Source organism: Mytilus edulis, chromosome 13 (genome assembly GCF_963676685.1).
Source record: "Mytilus edulis chromosome 13, xbMytEdul2.2, whole genome shotgun sequence".
NCBI classification, from domain to species: domain Eukaryota; kingdom Metazoa; phylum Mollusca; class Bivalvia; order Mytilida; family Mytilidae; genus Mytilus; species Mytilus edulis.
This window is the reverse complement of record NC_092356.1, coordinates 57,909,324-57,921,925: the sequence shown is the minus strand read 5'-3', so window position 1 is coordinate 57,921,925 and position 12,602 is coordinate 57,909,324. Positions and strand designations below refer to the sequence as shown.

At 31.0% G+C, this 12,602-nt stretch overlaps 1 protein-coding gene across 2 annotated transcripts in view; it reads left to right on the top strand.

The window, feature by feature from the left end:
• LOC139501986 (tyrosine-protein phosphatase non-receptor type 11-like) overlaps window positions 1–12,602 on the top strand; it is a 462,346-nt gene that overhangs the window by 113,040 nt on the left and 336,704 nt on the right. The window lies entirely within an intron of this gene.

Genomic DNA, 12,602 nt, shown 5'->3' with positions numbered 1-12,602 from the left:
TGTTATTTGAATTGAATTGTAATTTATATATGTTACTTAAATATGTCCATAATCCTAATTTCATATCTTTGGTTGCTTCTTTACAGAAATCACATGATTTTATTTTAATCTCACTGAAATCTTTTTTAAATGTATCACTGTAAATTACAATGTAGAATTTGAAATGTGAACAAATCGCTCAAGTCTTCTTTTTCGAGTAAGTTTATTCATTTTTTGAATTTTGTGTGTCAAAATTTCAACATAACAAAAGAAACCTTGCCAACGTCGATAACTGAAAGCACAAAGAGATACAATAAGCTTGACTTTATCCGAACATATTTGCAATTATTACAATTGCCTGCACGATTAAGTTACCAGTCATAACCAAGCAGTAAGACTGTACTAATTTTTACTTTACCAGTCAGAAATTGTCTTAAATTTACTCGATATTTCTTGACTGAAGACTGAACCATACTTAGCCTTTCCCGTTTGAATGGTTTTACACTAGTAATTGTTGTGGCTCTTTATAGCTTGTTGTCAATTATGAACCAAGACTCAATGTTGAAGATCGTACTTTGACCTATTTTTGTTTACTTTTATAGATTGGCACACATACCACATCTTCTTATATCTTTTAAAAGTTTGAAGTTGCGGTCGAGCTTTATTCGACCAGTACTTTAAAACCATTTTATAAGTGTCTGAACCATACTCGACCACATTTTAACCATTCACGACCAAATCTGGACCATGCTCGACTAAATAGTAATTATTTTCCACCTATTTCTTTAGTTATCAATGGTACCAGTCACATATGTCTGTCTATAGTATTTCATCAATTTTTGAACTATTCTTAATAAAGATTTATCATTTGTCTAGACATTTAACGAACAATTTGAAATTCAACTTTCGGACATTAATTTTAACATTTTAGATGGTATTGAAAACGTTTGCAATGTTTTATGTAACTCCAAAATTTTCAGCATGGTATACAAGTTATTGTGTCAGTCAAATTTAGTTAATAAGGCAATGAAAATTATATTATATATTGTATATAAAGCAGCTAAATAAATTCAGAATACATATTTTTTTGGTTTGTTGCACAATAATTTAATAATTAAGTACTTCTCAGCAATTATTGGTTACCTTTTAAAAACAATTAATTGTGTTCTAGGTTGCAGTAATCAAGTTCGGTCAAAACGAAAGACATGAAATACAGGAAGCACCTTAGAAAGGTAAAATTGAATGCGCCAATTTTTCTAGTTAATTCAAACGGTATTGTTATTAACGTTTGACCTTATGTTTTTTAAATTATAAATTAATTTTCAAACAATGTTGAAACATTACATGTATCATCAATGTTAGAAAGTAACAATAGAGCACAATTATTTACAAAATTGTCACAACAAACATCAGATTTCATTTTATAGCTGACATAGTAATCTGTAGTATGTCTCAACATTTGAGACATGCATATCTCTCCCAAAACAAAGGTAAACGACTGCATGTCCGAACACATGTAGAAATATGATATTAATAACTAAACTGAAGAACTGACCAATCAGATAATATAATTAGATTATCATACAATGAACATGCAGTCCTTGACCTTATGTATGTATGCAAAAACAATGAAATTCCTTCTAACACACATGGCATTATGCAAATAATTATTATCAGTTTTTCAGCCAATTTAAAAAAAAAAAGTGTATCAGTGATTCTTTCTTGAAAAAAATATATATTAAGGAATCAAAAGTATACAGCTGTTCCAAAGTCATAAATCGATTTAGAAATAAGAAATCCGGGTTACAAACTAAAACCTAGGGAAACACAACAACTATATATAGAGGAAAACAACGAAACAACAGAAACGACAATGCAACACACACAGAAACCTGGGTTGAACCTGGATTTGTGGCTCGCTAAATCTCGCGCTTTTATGGCTTTTTCTATCACCAATATATGAATACACTCATCGTATATACTAATTCATGAATTTTGTACGTCTAATGAGAGTTTTGTCTACTAAGTCGCACTAGTGACGCTGAAATCAAACTTTGGGATGTTTCAAAGAAATGAGTATTATTTTGTTTTTATCCTGGATCGCATGGCCACTGGAAGATTAAAAAATTAACATTAGTTAGGTGACCTATATAAGATTCTAGATTGTGTCTACCAATGTAGGTAAAAGCTTGTTAAATTCATTAATTCGATATATTACTACTAAATCCAATTGTGACAAAAAAGTCTTTAAAAACTGTTTAAAGTATAAAGATGAAATTTAGTAAACCAAACTTAGCTACTAATTGATGAACTTTTTATGTTTGACCAGGTCAATCGTTGTTATGTTTCGTACTGAATAGTCGCAGGCACATTTCAGGTATAACCAGTGTCGAATGAAGATGATTTGGGTGAGTTTATGTAGATCATGTCACATTCAACAGTTTTAGAGAAGAATGAAGATTCGTATTTATCTAAATTTGTTTAGAGGACATGATAAGTATATTGAAGTATGCTATGAAAGTCAAGCGTCTCCCACCTAGACGACAATAGATGACAATTCACTTTTTATGTCTTTTATATTTCTTTGTATTGCCAGATTTGTCTGGTTGCAATGTTTGCGTGTTGTAATTTATCAATCATTTGAATAAGTTGTAAATTGCAATTAATTGCCTACTGTGATGTCAAAACACAAAATTGAAACGTTGGAATATAAATACTGTAACATAAACAAACACATTAAAGCCTTCAAAAATGAGGATATGTTTAAGTTTGAATGGAACAATAAAAAAGAAATCGTCTTAAGAGCTAAACAGTTGTGAATAAAACCCTTTTATAATGTACCTGGTGTCTTGTACAAAATGTAAGAACTGAATATCATAATCTATTTTTGATTCCTTGACTTTATCTCTAAAAAAAAAAAAATTAGACACAAACTCTCTTCCACATTTTCTGTTATCACTTGTATATAGTTTTATATAATTTTTAACTTCTTATTTATGAAAGAAAACCCTTTTCTATGAAAATGCTGCAGTAGATCACACTAGACTCAAAATAACCAGAGTTTCAGTTGCCATTTTTAATAATAAAAAAATTATTTTCTACAATTTACTAAAAATATTTTGATTGTTTACTCCATGGGCGTTCGTTGGGTAAGAATAAATTAAACGAAATGTTGGGTTTATATGTTACTATAAGACAATATTTGAAATACACAAATTATAGATAACTCTGCCATCAACGATTCATCATCACCAACAAACACCCAAAATGACAAAAAAAGAATGACAAAGCATTATAATCGAAATAATGCCCCAAAACAACCGGATTTTGTTCTAGTAAATTAAAATGTTGTGGGATTGCAATAGTGTTAAGACCATTAATTTTTCCTATTTAAGTTCGAACATAGAAAAGATATAATATATGTACATAACAGATTCGGGCCATTCGGATTCTAGGGCCTGGTTTTCTAAAATATCCTTATATTTATATATATATATATATATATATACAACTCGTCTAAACATCAACCCAACAATGTTAGATCTGTAAATTTGCTTTCGCAAATTTTTTGGTTCTTCCCTCGCCGGGATTCGAACCCATGCTACTGTGATATCGTGACACCAAATCGCCTGCACTGCAGCCGTCCCGCTAGACCACACGACCACCTGGGCTCTTAAAAAAAGAGCTTTCGCTGGCCGTGTGTTACCTTTCCTCGTCAGTTTTAATCTAGCGGCGTACTACAGTACATGATATATGAGGCATGAAGATGTTATTGTTACAGATCAGCTAAATTATCTATAGTAAAGGATCCTACAAATTAATGTAATATACAGTCACAGAAAATAATTATATTTATAAGTACGTCTGAGTCAGTGACAACTCTACAACAGATGTATCCATCGGATCGCCATCAATGATGGTGATACATGGCTGTGTATATACAACTCGTCTAAACATCATATATATATATATCTTTGGACAAATTGTATGATCATCTTATGACTACCTTGTGATATGTCATATAATGTATTTCAAACGTCTCTCCATTTGCGGACAAAAGACGATCATTAAACTTTGAATCATAAATATTTTGAATTGGTTAACTTGTCTCGTTGCAGTAATTGCGTATTGTAGTTTATAACTATTTGAACGAGTTGCACATATAAATTATGTAATCAAAACGTTTATTATATTTTTTCTTCGTGAGAAGATAAATATTGTTACCATAAACATACACAATAAATATTTAAAAATATAAAGGTTCTGTTTAATTTGTCATTGAAAAAAAACTAATTTTCCTCAAAGTCAACTACCATGCAACGATGAACGATGTAAGACATGTGAGATATTGACTTACTACAATTCATATTTGTATACTCCCTTTTTATCCTAATTTGTTTTGAAAAAAGAAGAAAATGAAAAAGATATAATATTCATATGTGAAAATCTAATTTCTCAAATCTGCTATCTATGAATATCATGCCTTTTGACGAACCACACGTTTTTTAAGTATATAACAAATGAATTACATACAGTATAGTGATAGTATAGGTTGCTTTTCTTGTTTAAAACTAAATTCATATTTCCTCAAGACAATATGAGAGTTGTAGCAATTTTTTAATGAAAATAATTGAATTATTTCTATTTTCCATTATAAGTGACGTGTTAACACACAAGCAAGAGAATTAAAACAGGTGACAAGAAGGAATTGCTTTTGAACAGAAAATTAGTGAATAATCACATCATCTGTTTATTACACATCAGATGACGGTTTTGCGCTAAAAGATCAAGATTATATCATTCATATATCAACATCAATTCAAACATCATTAATCTACAATTTTATTAAAATTATGGTGAAATAGTGGCTCAGGAATTGAATAAAAATCCATTGCCTGATAAGGTTAGTCTTGTCATATTCTGATTACTATCCCTTTTATTTAAGAAATAATTCATGGAAGCCATAGATTTGTTGGAAATTTACACATGGCCTGGGCCGTGATATTCGAATTTTATCCTGAGCGTTAGCGAGGGATAAAATTAACGAATATCACGGCCCAGGCCATGTGTAAATTTACAACAAATCTATGGCTTCCATGAATTATTTCGATTCTAATAGGACAAATACGATCATTAAAAAACTGAAGCGATGATGGGTATACACCGTGTGTGTGGCTGTTCTATTTTACCCACTGTTCGATAAATGTAAAACAAATTTAATAAACCTGCATGAATGATTTCTTAACTAACCGCTAGAAAAAAAAATGTGATTCCTTTTGTTACCTCTCAGTAAACCCAACATTTGCAATTTTAAATTTACATTTTTTATCGTAAGCTACCGTCAAATTCACTGTTGACATGTTGTAACCAAGGAGCCGCCATGTTGACTTGCTGAAATCAGTAAATGTGCGAATAATGCAATAGAACAGAAAACAAGCAACACCTACCTCAATAATTTATTTTAATGCAATTGTATCCGAGTTTAGAAGGTAAACGCAATAGAAAAACCTACAGCTTTGACGTTTTCATACGTATGACGTCATGTTTTGAAATGACGTTAATGCGCCAAAATCATTACTGGAATTTCGCGGAATTTTAATTTATTTTGTTTTTGTCCATTTTTCCGTTCTCTAATGTGTAAATTCTTTTTGTTATGCGTCAGAATCAGAATAAAAGTTCTGTAGGGTTTTATTCAATTGTAACTGTTAATACAACGAAATCCACAACCGTTTACACATAGGTAACGATACATGTGGATTTACGTGGGAGGCATAAATTTACAACAAATCTATGGCTTCCATGAATTATTTCGATTCTAATAGGACAAATACGATCATTAAAAAACTGAAGCGATGATGGGTATACACCGTGTGTGTGGCTGTTCTATTTTACCCACTGTTCGATAAATGTAAAACAAATTTAATAAACCTGCATGAATGATTTCTTAACTAACCGCTAGAAAAAAAATGTGATTCCTTTTGTTACCTCTCAGTAAACCCAACATTTGCAATTTTAAATTTACATTTTTTATCGTAAGCTACCGTCAAATTCACTGTTGACATGTTGTAACCAAGGAGCCGCCATGTTGACTTGCTGAAATCAGTAAATGTGCGAATAATGCAATAGAACAGAAAACAAGCAACACCTACCTCAATAATTTATTTTAATGCAATTGTATCCGAGTTTAGAAGGTAAACGCAATAGAAAAACCTACAGCTTTGACGTTTTCATACGTATGACGTCATGTTTTGAAATGACGTTAATGCGCCAAAATCATTACTGGAATTTCGCGGAATTTTAATTTATTTTGTTTTTGTCCATTTTTCCGTTCTCTAATGTGTAAATTCTTTTTGTTATGCGTCAGAATCAGAATAAAAGTTCTGTAGGGTTTTATTCAATTGTAACTGTTAATACAACGAAATCCACAACCGTTTACACATAGGTAACGATACATGTGGATTTACGTGGGAGGCATATTTAAACAGCCATTTGTGTACATCTTGGAGTCTGCGCTAAGTATAGATATATCGAGAATTTTATCACGGTGTTGTTTACAAAGCGAAAGAAGCACGTCATATTAGAATATAAATTTATAAATATGGTGCCGTAACATTTGTTCTGTTAAACTGTTTGACTTTCAGCAATGCTCGGAGAAAAATTAATGAAAATAAAATAATTTAAACTGCAAATTCAAATACAAAAATTGAACATCTGGCAAAAACAATTGTCTAACAGAAGGCAACGCCCGGTTAAGGAAGCAGAGAAACAAATGATGGATATTCATTCCTTAATTAAAAATGAAAATAACAGCCAATCTAAATAAAACATTATCCGTATTTTGATGTTATTCTTGATAATTTAGAGCTAAGATAAGATTCTAGAAAGCTGAAATTGCAAAGAAAAATTACTTCTGTGGTTGTTTTGCATCAGGATAAAGATATTTAACTAATAATATATACTATTTAAAACTATTTGCAAGTCACAATGGTACATCCCACTATCTTCTTATCTCAAACCAATGACGACAAAGATCAATATTTGTAAAAATCTTAAACATAGACAACAATAATTATTTTTCTTCAAGTATATATTATGAGGAGCAGCGTCGAATCAATAGAAAAGATCAATTTAGGCCTCAACACTAAAAATGGCTATCACTTTTCGTTACTCGATTTTTATCAGTAAGTACAAAATACATCTTACAAACATAGAAAGCTTGAATGATTTGTCTTTTTATCAATAAACTTGAAAATATTATTGCCATGTTTTGTATAAATTTTACATGAATAGACCGGTTGACCGGATAACAATATTGGAACTTGAAACAGAATTAAATAATTGAAATTACACTGAAAATCAATTTTTGAAGATAAGTGCAGACTGATATTCGTCTCTATCATTTTAAGCAATTTTCAACATTAAAGTACTTACCACTTTAACCTAAAGCTTAACTTCAAAGTTTTAACTAGCATAAAGAGAATAGAAAAAAATAATCTAAAATCAACTTTATTTAAACAATATTTAGTTGTTTTGATGTTTCTGCTGTTTATTCATTTATGTTTAATGGTTTTTTTATGTTGTGTTGCAGTTTTATCTTTGCTTTATTGCAATGTTTTGGACAGTGGTATTTTTTCTTTCTTTCTTTTTGCTTTTGTTTATTGATACTTTGCCAATTGTGAAATGATACTTTAACTTGCGATTTCCTTTCACATCCTTTATTTGTTCAAAATGTTTGTGTTGCAGTGGCCATGGTTTATTGCCCATTGTCCAAAGGAGATCCATGCCAGAATTATAAGAAACTTGAGAAAATGGAAAATCGTTATACATCATATATAACTGGCACTGATGAGACTGATATATGTGATCTGTACTTACCAACTAATGGAGCCTGGTTTTTTGCGGAAGTTGATATGCCCACATCCCCACCCTCATTATATGACTGTGGAACGACTCATCCTATTTGGTTCAACGGTATGTTGAGTCAATTTATTCATGTCAATGTGTGCATGTTATGATTGGTATTCAAATGTGTCATTAATTAAGGCCTTTGCAGTTTATCATCTAAGCAATTTAGAGTGAAATATCATATCTTCTATCAAATATAAAATAGTTAACTAGAGCTATAAATCGATCATATGATGTTGATAAAGGAACATATGATATAATTTAGCAAGCAGATATTAAAAAAAAAATAATAATAATTCTCTTTTCAGTAGAGATGATATGTACCGTTTCTAATATTACCACTCTAGGACAGGAACAATGAAATAAATTGAGCTTTTTTTTTAAACATTTTTATATTTTATCATGGAAGAAAATTATTATTAAGAATGAAGTCTGTGATGTTATATTTCCCTACACATTTAAAAATGAGTGTCGTGAATATTATGAATTATTTTCTAAATTCTCTTCGTTCAAACGAACATAAATTATTTATGTACTAGACTATATAATTTCTATATACCTTGGCCCAATCTGTTTCTTATCTCATTCATAATATAAATAACTAAAACACTAGTTTTAGAACTTGTCAGGCACGATGACCATTCTCTTTTATATCATATAAAATAATTTCAATACATGTTTATCAAATGATGACAAATTACAAATGTTTGTAATTGTGTAAATGTTCCGGACCATATGAGTATTTGGACCATACGCGTATGGTCATGACCATATGCGTATACTCATATGGTCCGACCATACGCGTATGGTCCGACCGTACGCGTATGGTCGGACCATATGAGTATAATACTCGTTTGGTTATTAACGGGCCGGACCATATGAGTATTTGGACCATATATGTATATTTATTTTTCCAAATTACATTATAAACGTTTCAATAATACAAGAACTTTATCTAAAAAAAACAGTGATGGTTTAAAACATGACAATTTTTTAATTTTATAATAAAAAAAACTACGTAAAAATTTAATATTGATGCCATAGTTAGTTTTCATCGCTAGTTACATTAGTGCATGTAGGCTTGGATGACATTCACTTCCACACGGTATCATAGCTTTTTTGCATTTGCAAGTTTTGTGCACGAACTTTTTCATTTACACATTTTGTTTGCGAGTGAAAAACAAGCCTTTTTTGCAGCTGCGTACAGTGATACCGAGGTCTTTGGCAATTCTGATGTCTACAGTGTTTTTAAGAAGCTCTAGATCTCAAATATCGTAAAATGGTTGACTGCAATACACCATCTTCACAACACAACTTAAATAAACTAATAGTATGCTACTTTCCAGTGACTTCTTATGTAACAGTTCATTAAGAAATTTTTGGAATTTAATTTTTTAGTCGACATATTGCCGTTTACTCGTTATAACAAATCGGTTATGACCATCGGTAATGACCATCGGTATAAAATGTGTTTACTTTAAATTTGACAATTAAGTAAAATTAACAATGTGAAACTTCTTATTTTTATTTAGCTTATCTTTTTATTATAATATAACGATAAAATTACCTATATGATAGCGTCTTTTGAATCAACGGTCATACCATATGAAGAGTTTAGAAGTATTAAAAGTAAACTGTAACAGAGTGTTAATTACCCCGACCATACGCGTACAGTGATACCGAGGTCTTTGGCAATTCTGATGTCTACAGTGTTTTTAAGAAGCTCTAGATCTCAAATATCGTAAAATGGTTGACTGCAATACACCATCTTCAAAACACAACTTAAATAAACTAATAGTATGCTACTTTCCAGTGACTTCTTATGTAACAGTTCATTAAGAAATTTTTGGAATTTAATTTTTTAGTCGACATATTGCCGTTTACTCGTAATAACAAATAGGTTATGACCATCGGTAATGACCATCGGTATAAAATGTGTTTACTTTAAATTTGACAATTAAGTAAAATTAACAATGTGAAACTTCTTATTTTTATTTAGCTTATCTTTTTATTATAATATAACGATAAAATTACCTATATGATAGCGTCTTTTGAATCAACGGTCATACCATATGAAGAGTTTAGAAGTATTAAAAGTAAACTGTAACAGAGTGTTAATTACCCCGACCATACGCGTACAGTGATACCGAGGTCTTTGGCAATTCTGATGTCTACAGTGTTTTTAAGAAGCTCTAGATCTCAAATATCGTAAAATGGTTGACTGCAATACACCATCTTCAAAACACAACTTAAATAAACTAATAGTATGCTACTTTCCAGTGACTTCTTATGTAACAGTTCATTAAGAAATTTTTGGAATTTAATTTTTTAGTCGACATATTGCCGTTTACTCGTAATAACAAATAGGTTATGACCATCGGTAATGACCATCGGTATAAAATGTGTTTACTTTAAATTTGACAATTAAGTAAAATTAACAATGTGAAACTTCTTATTTTTATTTAGCTTATCTTTTTATTATAATATAACGATAAAATTACCTATATGATAGCGTCTTTTGAATCAACGGTCATACCATATGAAGAGTTTAGAAGTATTAAAAGTAAACTGTAACAGAGTGTTAATTACCCCGACCATACGCGTATGGTCTAAATACTCATATGGTCCGGAACATAAATACAGTCCACATCTCAGAATAAGTCCTCTGTTTAAATAAACTAAAAAGGTTGCCTCAACAATCTACAAAAAAACAATCAAAAAATGTTACAAAAAATATTTAATACTGTTTTCAAATATATATATGTGCTTAAGTATAACTAACAAAAACTACGTGTGTACGTGCGAATGGTCAACGCCCTTATCGATAATTTCAAATCGAGTCCACCGTATTTAAATACACTCGGGTTCATAAAACCTGTTACAATTCTATTGTTATATTAATAGAATTATCATACGATAAAATTCTTCCGCCACGTACATAAATATATTTATTTTCTAAATTCTCTTCGTTCAAACGAACATAAATTATTTATGTACTAGACTATATAATGTCTATATACCTTGGCCCAATCTGTTTCTTATCTCATTCATAATATAAATAACTAAAACACTAGTTTTAGAACTTGTCAGGCACGATGACCATTCTCGATTGTACAAAGAAAGAAATTTGCAGTAATAAATCTTATAAACCTAAAGATTTTGAAACTAATAAGCGTTTTTTTTTCAAATTGTCGCTTATGTAACTGTCTTTTGCAATATCAGATTTCCACCTTCCGTGAATCTTTAATAATCTATCAGAGACACCAGAGTTACTAGCGGCTGAGCAACCGCCTGCCCTAAAACTATGTGTACCAAAAATTCTTGCGTTTAAACCTATTTCCGATAGAGCCCCTTTTACAATCTCTCTAGTCCTAGTATAAGATAGTTGTATATTCTTTTTTCTCAGCTTACAGTTGTTTGTACTTTTACAATACGATAAAGCTCTGAACACAAAATCATCTGAGGACCTGTCTATTTTAGCTTTGTCTAAATAATCACTTAAAATTTTAACAGGACAGTGTGCTTGATCAAGTTTAGCTATCAAAACGTTTTTTCCCTTTTCTATAACAATCGGTTTTGCTACTCTCAATATAGATATCAATATGATCGTTTCCGAATGTAATTTTCTTAGCTCTAATCTGACATAATTCGCTGTACCTTAAAAATCCTGAATAAGTACCGCCAAATTTCTTAAAAAGACTAAGCATGATGTTTGCATTCATCGGTTCTTTTTTCTGAATAAGCCTATTAAGCTTTCTTTTAGATGCCTCCACAATACATTTAACTATATCCGAGGCGCAGTGGTCTTCAAACCCAGCTAAACTGTGAGCCCACTTTATAGCGTAACATGCAGCTTCTATAGTACTGTAGTGTTTAGCACTTTGCATTAGATATTGAAGATATGAACTGACATAAATTTCGTTGGCAGGAAGGACAGACTTGATTTCTGTATACTTTTCAGACCACACTACAAAACGCTTAAAACTGTATGCATATTTAACAGTTGTATTTCTGGCTTTAGAGTCAATAACTGAATTCTTCATTTTTCTGAACAAAATCTTAAGTTCTGTGTGCTTTACTTGTGTGTCATTTTTCCAAAATCCCGTTGAAAATATTTTCTGTAAAATAATTATAAATCAAATAAACTTTTACCTTGAAATATGCGTAACTGCTCAGCATACATCAAACAGAAAAAACAGGTCCAGTGACCATCCAGTGGTATCTACAGACCCTGTGCCCCCAAAAATATCGTCAAGTGACACAATACATGTATATACATCAATCAGCTTCTGTAAGCCAACATCTCTGAATAAAGAACCTCCATTAAGTAAAATCTGCAAAAAATAATCTAAAGTTATCACAAATATCAATCAGTAGCTTTCAAACGAACAGCTAAAATTCTACCTTTGAATTTTCCGTTTGCAAAGTTAGAATTTAAATTGTTTCCAGAAACTAAAATTCTGTCTACCTCGTTAAATTCGAGCACGTCTAACACGTAAGATCTGTATTCTGTATTTTCATCAAAAATTAATGGCCAGTAAGGAGACGACGGCCAACTCGGAACAATCAGTGTTCCCTCTGCTTTGCATCTAATTAAGTGGTTTATGCACTTACAAACTAAAGACACAGGTGGTACTAAAAGATTGTTTTCTTGTGCCCAGTGGCACGAGAAAGCGTCTACTGCTGAGGAACCAGGGTTCCAGTACAACGAACTAAAT